Here is a 12,542-nt window from a genome sequence, read left to right on the forward strand (position 1 = left end):
CCCTGGGCAGGCAACAGAACCCGGATCCTATTCAAAAATGGTGGGGCCCGCATCGCCCCTCAAACCGGCACGCGCCCGGCCGGGTCGCTTGACCCGAAAAGGCCCACAACCCGGCCAAACTCTCTGACCCGGCAAGGTACATCGACCTGGACTCAGCAGCTGGCGCAAGGCGTCCGAACCCGGCACGACCAAGGCTTCCCCAACAAGCCGACCCCACCCGTGGTGTGCGCTGCAATCCAGCTATGGGTCAAGTTCCTGTCCCGTCTAGGCCGTACGATGGGACGAGACCTCAATCACCAATGACCAAGACAACAATGTTTCTACCCATGCCTATGGTCAGCCGGAGCGTGGCAATAGTGCCCCTTACCTACCCACTGACCAGGGCTGGCGTGGCAACAATTCTTCGGCCCTCACCGTTGACGACAGCAAGCGGCAACCTGACGGAGAGCACTGTACACCACTCGACTCGGCCACACCCTGACGATCGACAAGACGACGCACAGTGCCCCTAGGCACGCGGGGCCCGCACCTAGGGGAACCCCGCGAACCACAAGCCCTCAGCGGGACCCAACCCGGTACCCCAGACCCACCGACTTGGCATATTACCATTGTAACCCTAGGCGGGTTGATTTATAAAACCCCCCAGGAACCCACGCCTATAGGGGTGTGAGAGATAACATACACAAGGCTGCCTATGAGAAGTAGAAAGTACGAGAAAGCATAGGACTAGCTACCAAGCCGCAACACCGGAGAGAAGGAGCAGCCTAAGCCTTGGCCAACTTCCTTCCTCCTCATACAACTCCAGGAGCACCATTGTACTATCGATCATCCAACTACACTCGGCAGGACTAGGGGTATTATCTCTCCGGAGAGCCCCGAACCTGGGTACATCCGGCGTCCCGCGCCCGCTCATGCCAACCCTGCCTCTGGAGCCCACCAGCGCCCTCGAGCCTCCTCCTCTCTTTAGCCATCCCTTGGCATCTGCCGTGCGCCCACCACGACAGTTGGCGCCCACCGTGGGGCAGCTCGAGGAGCTGGCCGGGAGCATGCTTCCGACGGGGCCCTTCTCCTACACCGACGAGTCTGTCGCATTGGCGGACAACGTCGTCGGCGCGCTTGCTGCCTCCTTCGCCGCGTTGTGCATCTCCAATGCGTTTGTAGCCGACGAATACCACAGCGAGGTGCTCAGCTACTCCGACTCCCCGCTGTCCCTCGGTGGTGGCATTGCCGCCGGGGTAATGGACGTCCATGTGGAGGTTTACGTCACCGACGGTGGTGCCTCCTCCTCGTCGAGCAAGACGAGGAAGGCCGCGGAAGCCAGGGCCGCCGCGGAACGAACCGAGCCGTCCGATCCGCTATGCGCCATGATGCAGAGCCTCCACATCCTCATCGGCACTAACATCGACGCCACCAATGTTGCTGAGGCCCGATCTCAGCTCGAAGAAAGGCGCTAGCAGATGCTGGACCTGTCCGAGATGCTCGCCGCCACCAAGCGTCGCCTGGAGGCCGCTCAGATGGAGCACGATGCCGCCCACGGATTCGCGCCCGCCGCGGCCGAGCCAAGCCGGGGCGACGATGTGCGCACCCCGGGAGGAGCGATCGGTCGGGTCCTCGGCGCCATCCAAACCGTCTACGAGACCCCAGTGAAGAACATGTGCGCTGCGGAGGCAGCCGCGGTCGGCCTCGGCCAGCTCACGGGTGAGGAGCTGAAAGAGCGCATCAAGCGGATGCGCGAGCTCCTCCACGCCGCCAACACCCAGCAGGATCGCCTACACCAGCTCGCCAAGCCGGCGGGGTCTGGCTCCGCCCGCCTCGGCGGACCCGGCGAACTTCTGCACACGGCTTCCTCGCCACCCGGCGAGGCACACTCTGGTCAAGCCCGGACTCGGCGCAACCCAACCGCCACAGCCGCCGATGTCCTGGGCAATGAGCCCGCAGTGGAGACTCAGCACGGACCTGACCAGCGTGGCCGGCATCCGGCTCCAACCGGCCCGGCCCCTCGGGGCCTGGCCGCTAGTCGACTCGGCCCGCGTGCCGTCGATGATGCCAACGCTCGCCACCGCCTCGATCAGCTCGCTCACTCCCTGGAGGTGGAGGAGAGCAGCGCTATTGGGCCGGCCTGCTTCGACCCACGCATCCGGGAGGAGCCCTTCCCCAAAGGGTTCATGCTCCCCCGCGACACCCCCAAGTACAACGGGACCGTGAAGCCAGAAGACTGGCTCACCGGCTACACCACGGCCATTGGCATCACCGGTGCCAATCGTCGTCGCGCCGTGCACTACGCACCGCTCATGCTCCAGGGGTCGGCCCACACCTGGTTGAACAGTCTGCCGATGGGTAGCATCACCGCATGGGTCGACTTCGAGGAGGCCTTTGTTCGCAACTTCAAGGGGACCTACAAGCGACCCGGTCGCCCTAGCCAGCTCGCCATGTGCGTGCAGCGGCCGACGGAGACAGGTCGTGAGTACGTCGCACACTGGACTAAGCTCCGAAACAGCTGCGAGGGCATCCATGAAGTCCAGGCGATCCAGTACTTCGTCAGCGGGTGCCGAGACGAGACCCTCCTCAAGCACAAGCTCTTATGCTCCGAGCCGGCAACCATGGTCGCGCTCATGGTGACGGCGGATAAGTACGCCAATGCCGACTCCGCCATGAATATCCAGGTGGCGCTGGATGAAGCTGGCAAGGCAAAGCCGGTTCCTCCCCCGAAGCCGGCCGGCAAAAGCAGCCAGCAGCAGCATCACCAGAACAACAAGCACAAGGCCGACCAGCCGGCGCAGCGTCACGACAACTAGCTCGTCGCGGCTGCCGAGCCCGTGGCGGACCCGGGGGTGAAGCATCGACAGACTGGCAAGATGGAGTGGCAACCCGCCATGAGTTTCGAAGAGATGCTCGACGCCCCATGCAAGTACCACAGCGGTGCAAGACCCTCCACGCACACGCTGCGGCAGTGCGCCATCACCAAGCACATCATGAGGGGAGACGTCCTGCCTCCTCCGACTCCGGCTCCAGCTCCAGGCGCAGGACAGCCGCCTCCGCCTCCACCACCGCCCCCTGGCGGCGCGGTGCAGAACGGCACCTACCCGGACCAGAACGCGGCCTATGTCGTCTTCACCAGCCTCGGCAACGACAAGCGCAGCGAGCGCCTTCTTCGGCAGGAGATGAACACCGTCGTCCTGACCAAGCCGGAGTTCATGCATTGGCCGGATCGGCCAATCACTGGACCTGGGAGGATCACCCGGCAGTCATGCCGAGTCCGGGTGGATACGCCCTCGTCCTCAACCCCACCATTATCACGCGGCGCACATGCAAGTTCTCCCGAGTCCTCATCGACGGCGGCAACAGCATCAACATCCTCTACCGCGACACGATGACCAAGCTCGGCCTCAAGGCCGAGGACCTAGAGCCGACCCGGACAATCTTCCATGGCATCGTGCCCGGCCTCTCCTGCTCTCCCATTGTCCGGGTCCGGCTCGATGTCCTGTTCGGCGACAGCAGCCACTTCTGGCGCGAGCCGATCTGGTTTGAGGTGGTGGACCTGTCCAGCTTGTATCACACACTGCTGGGCCGGCCCGCGCTAGCCAAGTTCATGGCGGTTCCCCACTATGCATACCTGAAGATGAAGATGTCGGGTCCCAAGGGCCTGATCACGATCACTGGCGATTACCGCCAGTCCCTGGAGTGCGCCCGGGACGGTGCCAAGTTGGCCGAGTCGCTGGTCATTACCGAGGAGCAGCGCCAGCTCGACCAGATCATCGCCCTGGCAGGCGAGGCCTCCGCTACGTCGATACCGACCTCAGACCCAGCTGACGAGGCTGCCTTCAAGCCCTCCAAGGAGAACAAGAAAGTGAAGCTCAACCCAGAAGACCCCACCTGCAGCAAGTACGTTGTCGTAGGCGCCCGCCTCGACAGCAAATAAGAAGGCGAGCTCGTCGACTTCCTCCGTGAGAATCGGGATATCTTCGCATGGACCCCCAAGGACATGCAAGGTATCCCGAGGAAGTACGCCGAGCACAAACTTCACGTCCGCAAGGACACCAAGCCTGTCCGTCAACCCCTACGACGATTTTCCGAAGAGAAGAGAAGAACCATTGGTGAAGAGGTTGCCAAGCTTTTGGCGGTCGGCTTCATAATGGAAGTGTTTCACCCTGAGTGGCTGGCCAATCCAGTCCTCGTCCTGAAGAAGAACAAGACCTGGCGCATGTGTATCGACTACACCAGCCTCAACAAGGCCTGTCCTAAGGATCCGTTCGCTCTCCCGCGGATCGACCAAGTCATCGACTCGACCATCGAGTGCGAGCTCCTGTCCTTCCTGGACGCTTACTCCGGCTACCACCAGATCAAACTGGACCCGGCCGATTCCCTGAAGACGTCCTTCATCACGCCCTTTGGGGCATATTGCTACATCACCATGTCGTTTAGCTTGAAGAACGCCGGTGCCACCTTCCAACGCTGCATGCAGAAATGCCTGCTGCCGCAACTCGGCCGCAATATCCATGTGTACGTGGACGACATTGTGGTGAAGACCAAGCAGCACCTCACGCTCCTCGACGATTTGAAGGAAACATTCGCCAACCTCCGTGAAATCGCGCATCACAGAAGTGCTTTCGTCAAGGATGACCGACACATGGCATCCACCGTAACGGAACATCGTTAAGCCATCAGGTCGGGTTTTGGATCCGATAACCCGTTAACAGCCCCGACAATTGGGGATTTTCCACGTGTAAAATTATCATTGGCTGGAGGAAACACGTGTCGGCTCATCGTTGGGACAAATGTCATCCACTCATTAGACAGAAGGCGCTTATGATACGTCGACACGTGGCATGGCCAATCAAGTTTAAATGGGCCGGCCCAACTAAAGGCCAACAAGATTTTGCGACCCTTAATGGGCCTGCCCAGTTAAAGGCCCACGAGATTTTGCAGACTATAATGGGCTGGCCCAACCAAAGGCCCACAAGATTTCGCGGGCCATAATAGGCCGGCCCAGGTAAAGGCCCACAAGATTTTTGTGTGCCATAATGGGCCAGCCCAGGTAAAGGCCCACAAAATTCTTGCGGATCATAATGGGCCGACCCAGCTAAAGGCCCACGAGATTGCACCGACATTAATGGGCCGGCCCAGCTGTAGGCCCACAAGATTTTGAGGACCCTAGTAGGCCGGCCCATTAACTGGCTGCCATGTTTTGGGCCAAATGTCGGCCCATAATTGATCTGGTCCAATAATGGCCTGCCACGTTCCGGGCCTAATAATGGACCATATAAGATCCGGCCTGTTAAAAGCCTCCCACTTTCTGGGCCAAATCACGACCCAGATCAGGTCCGGCCCTTTAAGAGGCTTTGGGCTCAATTATGGCCCATATCAGATTCGACCCGTTGACTGGACGCTATGCTTTTGGGCCCACTTGCTAAAGGCCCATTTAGTAATTCGGCCTGACATTAGTTTCGGCCTGTTAAGGGCCCATTTAACATTTCAGCCCTATATTAATTTCAGCCTGTTAAAAGCCCGTCATATAGTTGGGCCTAACTACGGCCCGGTTTGCATCCGGCCTGCTCGCAGCCGATATCTGATTGGGCCAAACAAGGACCGAGACAACTTTGGCCTATTAAAAGCCCGTGAATTGATTCGTACAATCATGGGTCGGGGTCCATTTCGGGCTGCCGCCGGCCCGTGAGCTATTTGGCACGTTTCAGGCCCAGCCTACTTCTCAGCCTCCTAAAAGCCCATTGAGTTTTCTTGCGAAAAGCGGGCCGGGGGTTACTCGGCCTATTAAAGGCACGAATCTACTAGTGGGCCAATTTGACGGGGCCCATGATGCGGATCATACATCGTGATTGCATGACGACCCAATTATGTACCGTAATTTTACAGTTTGGCCGGTTTACTGCGAAGACAGGACATATATACAGTAAAATAACTGCAGCATCGTGAATAAGAAAAAACCTAGACTATACAATAAAGAAATTACGGCATATTACATCCACTGGGCATCAAAGTTCTCCACTATGATAATAAAGCACAAGCAGACAGCAGATTACATACACTAGGCATCAAAGATCTCCATCAGTGCAAATAAACACGCTGACAAAATAATATACAAAACCGACAACACTTCAATAGAGTTCAAGAAAGGTTAGCCCTGCTGGGGAGCTGCAACGCAAGCAGCTGAGCAAGATGATGAGACTACGCTTGTTCAACACTTATATCTTCCTCACTCTGAAAGATAAACATGCATACATATGACATGTTTCGCACATAAAAGTATCAGTGCTAACAATTCATCACATTTCTTACTGACGAATAAAGTGACACGGTTTAAAATTGCATTAACACAATATGGTATTGTTCAGGTCAAGACATGGCAGGAAATGACATTGTGAAGGAGTTGGCAGCTTCACGACACCACTGGATTACAGATCAAGAACTCATAAGTATCAATGGTTAGTGTGCTGTCAATTTATCCCATTTCAGATTGGCAAATAAAAGACGGTTTAAATAATAGTAGAATGATATGACATTGTTCATAGTTAAGACATTGCAGAATATGACATTGTGTTGTAGTGGGTAGGTTCACCACACCACTGGATTACGGATGAAGAACAGAAGCATACATGCAGTGCAAAAGAAGATCACTTCCTCTGAATAGTTTAATTTACATGGTATGAAGAAGGAACTTGGTTGTACAACTGAAAACTTAAATTGAGAAGGACAAACTTTTGTTTATGAACTACATAATAAACTTTAAACATGCAATTTGATGCAAACACCAAAAATAAAGAGCTGTTGCAGTCATGCCTAACCAAATATACACAACAAAGTTTGAAGGCTTCAGAAGGACAAACTTACATTACTGGTGAAGACAGGCTCTATAAAGCCCTTGTCCATGCTGATGGGGGGGGGGCAATTCAAGAAGTTTAGCACAGAATCTTCTTCATAAGCATTTCCTTTATTCTACATTTTGTTTAGAGTAAATATATATGTGATAATATACGGAAAATGGAGAATATTTAAGATAAGATGAAGAGTGATGCTACATAACCAAGTAGCTATAAATGTATGTGCAGCGATACAGGCAAAAGGCACAGCCAAGAGCAATGCACAGCTAAACTTCTTCAGTACCAACCTTATGGTAAGAGTAAATATAGATCTGATGTGTAGAAAATGGAGGGCAAAGGAAAATAAGCTGCAGAGTGATGGTACATGAACAACTACCTATCAATATAAGTACACTGATAAAGGACAGCATGTACTTACAAGAACAATGCAGAGCTAAAAAAATCATTGGCATTGGATATATTCTACACTAATGTAACCATTCATACAGATCAGATAATTTGGAGTGAACAATTGATAAGCAAGCTATCATGCATACTGCTGTCACATAATGAACCAGGTATGTATGCAAGTACAATGATATAGGACAACAGGTACTAACAAGAGCAAAGCATCGGGCAGCATATTTGCAATATCCTATTGTTCTTTTCAAACCGGAATTCTTCTTCGAGCTGATTTCCTACAAAAAAGATCCGTAAGGCACATGCAAAAATGTAGAAGTTCAAATTGTCATGTGATTTCATAGACAGTACCTCATCCTGGGAATGAGACCAGTGCATAACAAGGTTTTTCCATTCAATGTCTTCTAAATTTAGCACAGGACACTTCACCGGAAATTCGTTTATAGACTTGCCATCAAAGTGTGATTTCCTCAGGTAACACCGATACTGCTGCAATGCTTCCTTGAAAAGCACAAGCAAGCTTTGCTCGTCATGACTATCCAGATTGACCCTCACCTAGTTACAACAATGTAATGTAAATCATTGATGTGTTCGATCAGCAGAAAACAGGAAAATAATAACCATGAATAATAGCACTTACACGTAAGTTGGACAGGAAGATGTGAAAATGGTGTTTGTCTTCACTATAATCTTCCCATGATGGGAATATATGCATGTAGTCCCTAACAACATTGAAAGCATTGTCTTTTAAACTAGGAATAAATGGAATGGGGTTCCAATATGCAGAAATTGGCCGTCTCTGCAGTTGGGATAGGTCTTCGGCCGGTGGACTTGCTATACTTTTTGCTGGAGTGGGATTTTTTTGTGGTACGGCTGGTGCTATGTCAAATGAAATCGGTATACCTTTTGCTGGAGTGCATGTCCTGTGTGGTGGGGCTAGTGGTGTGGCCAGTGAAGTATGGGTACAGTCTGCTGGAGTCGGTCCTATGTTTTGTGTCACTGGTTGTACAGCCAATATAAGTGGGGTGCTGTCTGATTTCTCTGGCACCACCACATTTTTCAAGGACTTTGCTGGTGCTCCTTCAGGTTCGGCAATCACCCTCTTCCTTTTTGATGTCTGATGCACAAGAATAGCATTTGAGTGGAAAAACATGGTATGACGACAGATGGAATATGTATTGATAATGGATGGGCATGGCATCTCGAGTTATATGATGAGTAAACTAAGCAGATGGTGGTGCAACAAAGTAGAAGAAATGCAAGACAACATATGCAAGATACGTGCAATCAATAAAACCTTGCCAAATTAGAACAGGCACCTTGATGGGTGAACAGGACAGGCCATCTGCCTTTGACTCCTCGAGGTTAGAATAGTCCCTAGGATGATATTCGGAACAAGAATCAACAGGTGGGGAGCGTACGAGTTTCATTGCTTCCAGAATGGCACTCAATGCCTTGGTGCCAATTTTGTAAGTCATTGCAGTGTTCCACAATATTCTTCTGATGCACGGATTCTGATATTCACTGTAATTGCGTATAATATCTGAGAACCATGAAAACATAAATAGTTGTGAGCTTATCTTTGTAATGCAGATGATATTCTAATATAGGGGCGGCCCTGTAAACACTTATGTGCTATCATTCGATTATGATGAGAGAGCTCATGTGTGCTGTAATATCGTTCATGCATTTATATAATCTGGCACAAGTACACAAAAAAATAGGCTCTAGAAGTAAGGATAGCTGGCAGATGATAGGTTCATAATATACTGTATAGAGAGTTTATTGCCAAACCATGATAACAAGAGCACACAACAATTAGGCAGATCATAGTGTACATAACAGGGGTACACCATAACCACGATATATAAATCGGGAAAAGTGGAACTGGCTTGAAAATACGGTGTTGTATTGCCGCTAGTATTTGAAAGCCTATCGATCACGTACAGGACAACACTATCGAACATGGTAAAGAAGAGCAAGCAGATTTTGGATAATAAAATGTTGGTTGCGCAGTGCCCACACATGATGAACCAGAGCAAATTAAGAATGCAACTCCCAGCTATCTCTCGACCATTTCAGGCGGTTGGATGAAGATCCTACGTCTCCTAACCCTTCTTCTTCCTCGTCTCTGATTCTTCCCATACAGAACACTGCACGGGCTGTCGGCCGGACACCGGCCCCCACCGCCAGTGTTCCTCCGCCACCCCCACCCCGCACCCGCGTCGAGTTTTCTTCGTTCACGAGGCCCCACAACCACCCGAGCCCCTTGGATCGCACCGGCGAACTCCGGCGAGCTCTGAAAAATTGACTGACCCAATTTTGAAACTTAGTCTACTGTGATTTAACAAGTGTGGAATATAAAAGGGCAAAACCATAAGCATTGGGAGTATAGTGTTGAGCATGCCATGGCGGATCTGAAGGTGCAAAACGAACAAAGGCAACTTCGCAACCAAGACAAGAAATCAGAGTAAAGCAGTGGCGATCTATTTTCTTGCTGCGATAAATAAGTTGAGCAGATACGAAAGAGTACCGCCTCTGGTGCGGCGCCGTGTACGCATCTGCTGAAAATTTGACGGTGTTGCGGTAGTGATGGCTGTCGGTAGCGTGGAAGCAGATCTAGGAGGGTAGACGGTAGCAACGGGGTGCGGTGGACGAGGCGGTCGTAGGAGCGGCGCTGGCAAGGTGGACGCTGGCGGGGATGAAGCGAGAGGACGGGATGCAAGGATCCCGGTCCGAAGGCGTGGATGAGAGAGGTCGATCTCTTGTAATGGACGGCGAAGTCGGGGTATCAGCTCCGGCATGGTGGAGGAGGACGACGGTGGATGGGGTGGCGGACGGCGGCGGACGGAGGAGGGTGGGGTGGAGAGGGTGTTTTGGCGCCCACAGAGTACGAATGGGGAAAAGGGAGGTAGAGAGGAAGGGGGAACCATGTATTCAGGGCGCGCTTGTCTCAAATGCGAGGAAATTTACAAACTTAGCCCCCGTTTCAAATTTCTACTACATCACAACAACATTAGTCGGTTGGGGATAGGACGGTAATCTCGCATACACCAAATATTTGCCGACGAGAGTTTGTTTTTGGCGCCCACCGTGTATGAATATGAATCAGGGAGGGAGTCCATTTCGGCCGAGGGCACACTGTATGTTCGTGCCCACCGTGTATGAATCCGGGTGAGAGGCGGTTACATCACATTTGGGTGAAATTACAAACCTACCCCCTATCGAAACCTATAGATATCCAGCAGATAGGCTTTGCGTGGCAGGGATAGGCAGTAGTGATTTCCATCTCGCAGATTTTGGTTTCGGACAGTTACTGCGACTTTCCCCGCTTCGTTCAAATTTTGCGCAGTGCACGTTTACCGTGCCAACTCAATTCGAATCCCGTTTGTATTCTACTATTTTTTCCGGGCGAGATCCATTTTCAATTGGAATTACATTCTATATACATCATTTTTTTATATATACTTTCAAAAGCACAACACCATTTATACATAAATATGGTTTACAAATGGCATGATCTCATATTCATAAGGTTGTATCCATCAATTTGGATTTTCAAATATTTGAAACCACTTTATGTTGAAATCCAATGTATGCATTCCTCGCTAACTGTCTCCAATTAATGTGTGTTTCATGCAGGTTTTTTTAACTTCTCAAACATGTATAATGTGTTTCACACACGCAACATATAGTGTAATCCCGTTTAGACATTAATTGCATATAAACCATGCATTGTTTGTAATTGAAGAATCTATGGATCACCAATATTGATAAACTATATAACATTACACGTGTGCCCAAATTCAAATGAATATGCATGTTTGATACACCAATTTGCGTTATGATATTATCGATGTCGTGATCTCCAGTTTAAATATTTGAATCCCCTTTAATCCAGATATTCGTCTCATATGGCTATCACTCATGCTTATATAGGACTATCTCTCTGGACCTATACGCGTTCATCGTCTCTCAGGCATCTCTCGTGCTACCTGTATGTCGACAATGATCTTTTATCTTCGTAACACACTGACGGTACTCTCTCCCTCGACCTTCATCACTCTATCTCTCTCTAAGTATATCTCGCTCCCTGCTATGTGTCTCTAGCTATGATTCTCCATGTGGAATCTCTTTCTCTCACACAAACACAAAACTTTGTCTCCCGGGGTCTCATTTCTCTCAACTATTCCCATGTGTGCCACTCGCACACCCCTCATACAGAGATGTCTTTCGCTCCTTAGATATGAGAACCCACAACTCTTCCTCTTCAATATCTCTTTCTCACACACAAACACAAACTTTGTCTCCCAGGGTCCCATATTTCCCCATTGTTCTCTTGTATGTCGCTCAAACACACCCTCTCTCCCTAGAGATATCTTGCGTTCCCTCATATGTCTTTCTAGCTATCACTCTCGTTGTGAAATATCTTTCTCTCTCGCAGACACAAAACTCCGTCTCTCTGGATCTCATTTCTCTCTGATATTTGTTTGTATGTGACTCACATGCACCCTCTCTCTATCTCTCTCACACCCACACACATAACCCAGCCTTCTGATCCACTCGACTCCTATCTCCAGCACACACTAGCTAGCTTCTTTATCTTTCTATTTATCTGTTTCTCCATCAACCTTCTTTCTCACCCTCACTCTTGATTCCTATCACGCACACTACATATGTTTCTCTCTACATGCAGTCAAGTGCCCTCTCACACACATATATAACTTCACCCTTTGAACCACCCGACGGTCATCTCCGACACCCAAACTAACGGATGTCTCTCTAGCTAGCATCTCCATCTCTGTATCTATCTGTAGTTTCTCCGTCAACATTTCTTTCTCGCACGGAGTCTTGCTTCCTATCACCCACACTATATATGTCTATCCATACATATGCATTTATAGGTTGATCTCTTTTTCACAATCGTTGCGCCTCACCCCCTCTGCTCGCCATAGATGCATGCTCCAGCCCACCCCACTATCTCTTAAAGACAAAAACACATGCTCAATTGTCGGGCCTTCTTCCCTGCATTCTCACATGCATGCATATTGTCATACCGATCCGTCTCTCCCATGTCGTTGATCTTAGGACTTATGTCTTCTTTCTTTTATCTCGATCATGCGCGCGCGCACACACACACATCCCATGTATACATGTATACCTCTCACACATGAATGTTCAGGGTCTCTATGTCTCCATACGTAGTTAATTACCCTCAATCCTAACACCACATCGAATCGTTCTCCTCTTTTGTGCACATAACTTCCGCCTGGATGGGCAAAACACACTCACACTTAACAATCTCCT

The sequence above is a fragment of the Triticum dicoccoides genome, chromosome 4B (assembly GCF_002162155.2).
Source record: "Triticum dicoccoides isolate Atlit2015 ecotype Zavitan chromosome 4B, WEW_v2.0, whole genome shotgun sequence".
Classification (NCBI taxonomy): Eukaryota; Viridiplantae; Streptophyta; class Magnoliopsida; order Poales; family Poaceae; genus Triticum; species Triticum dicoccoides.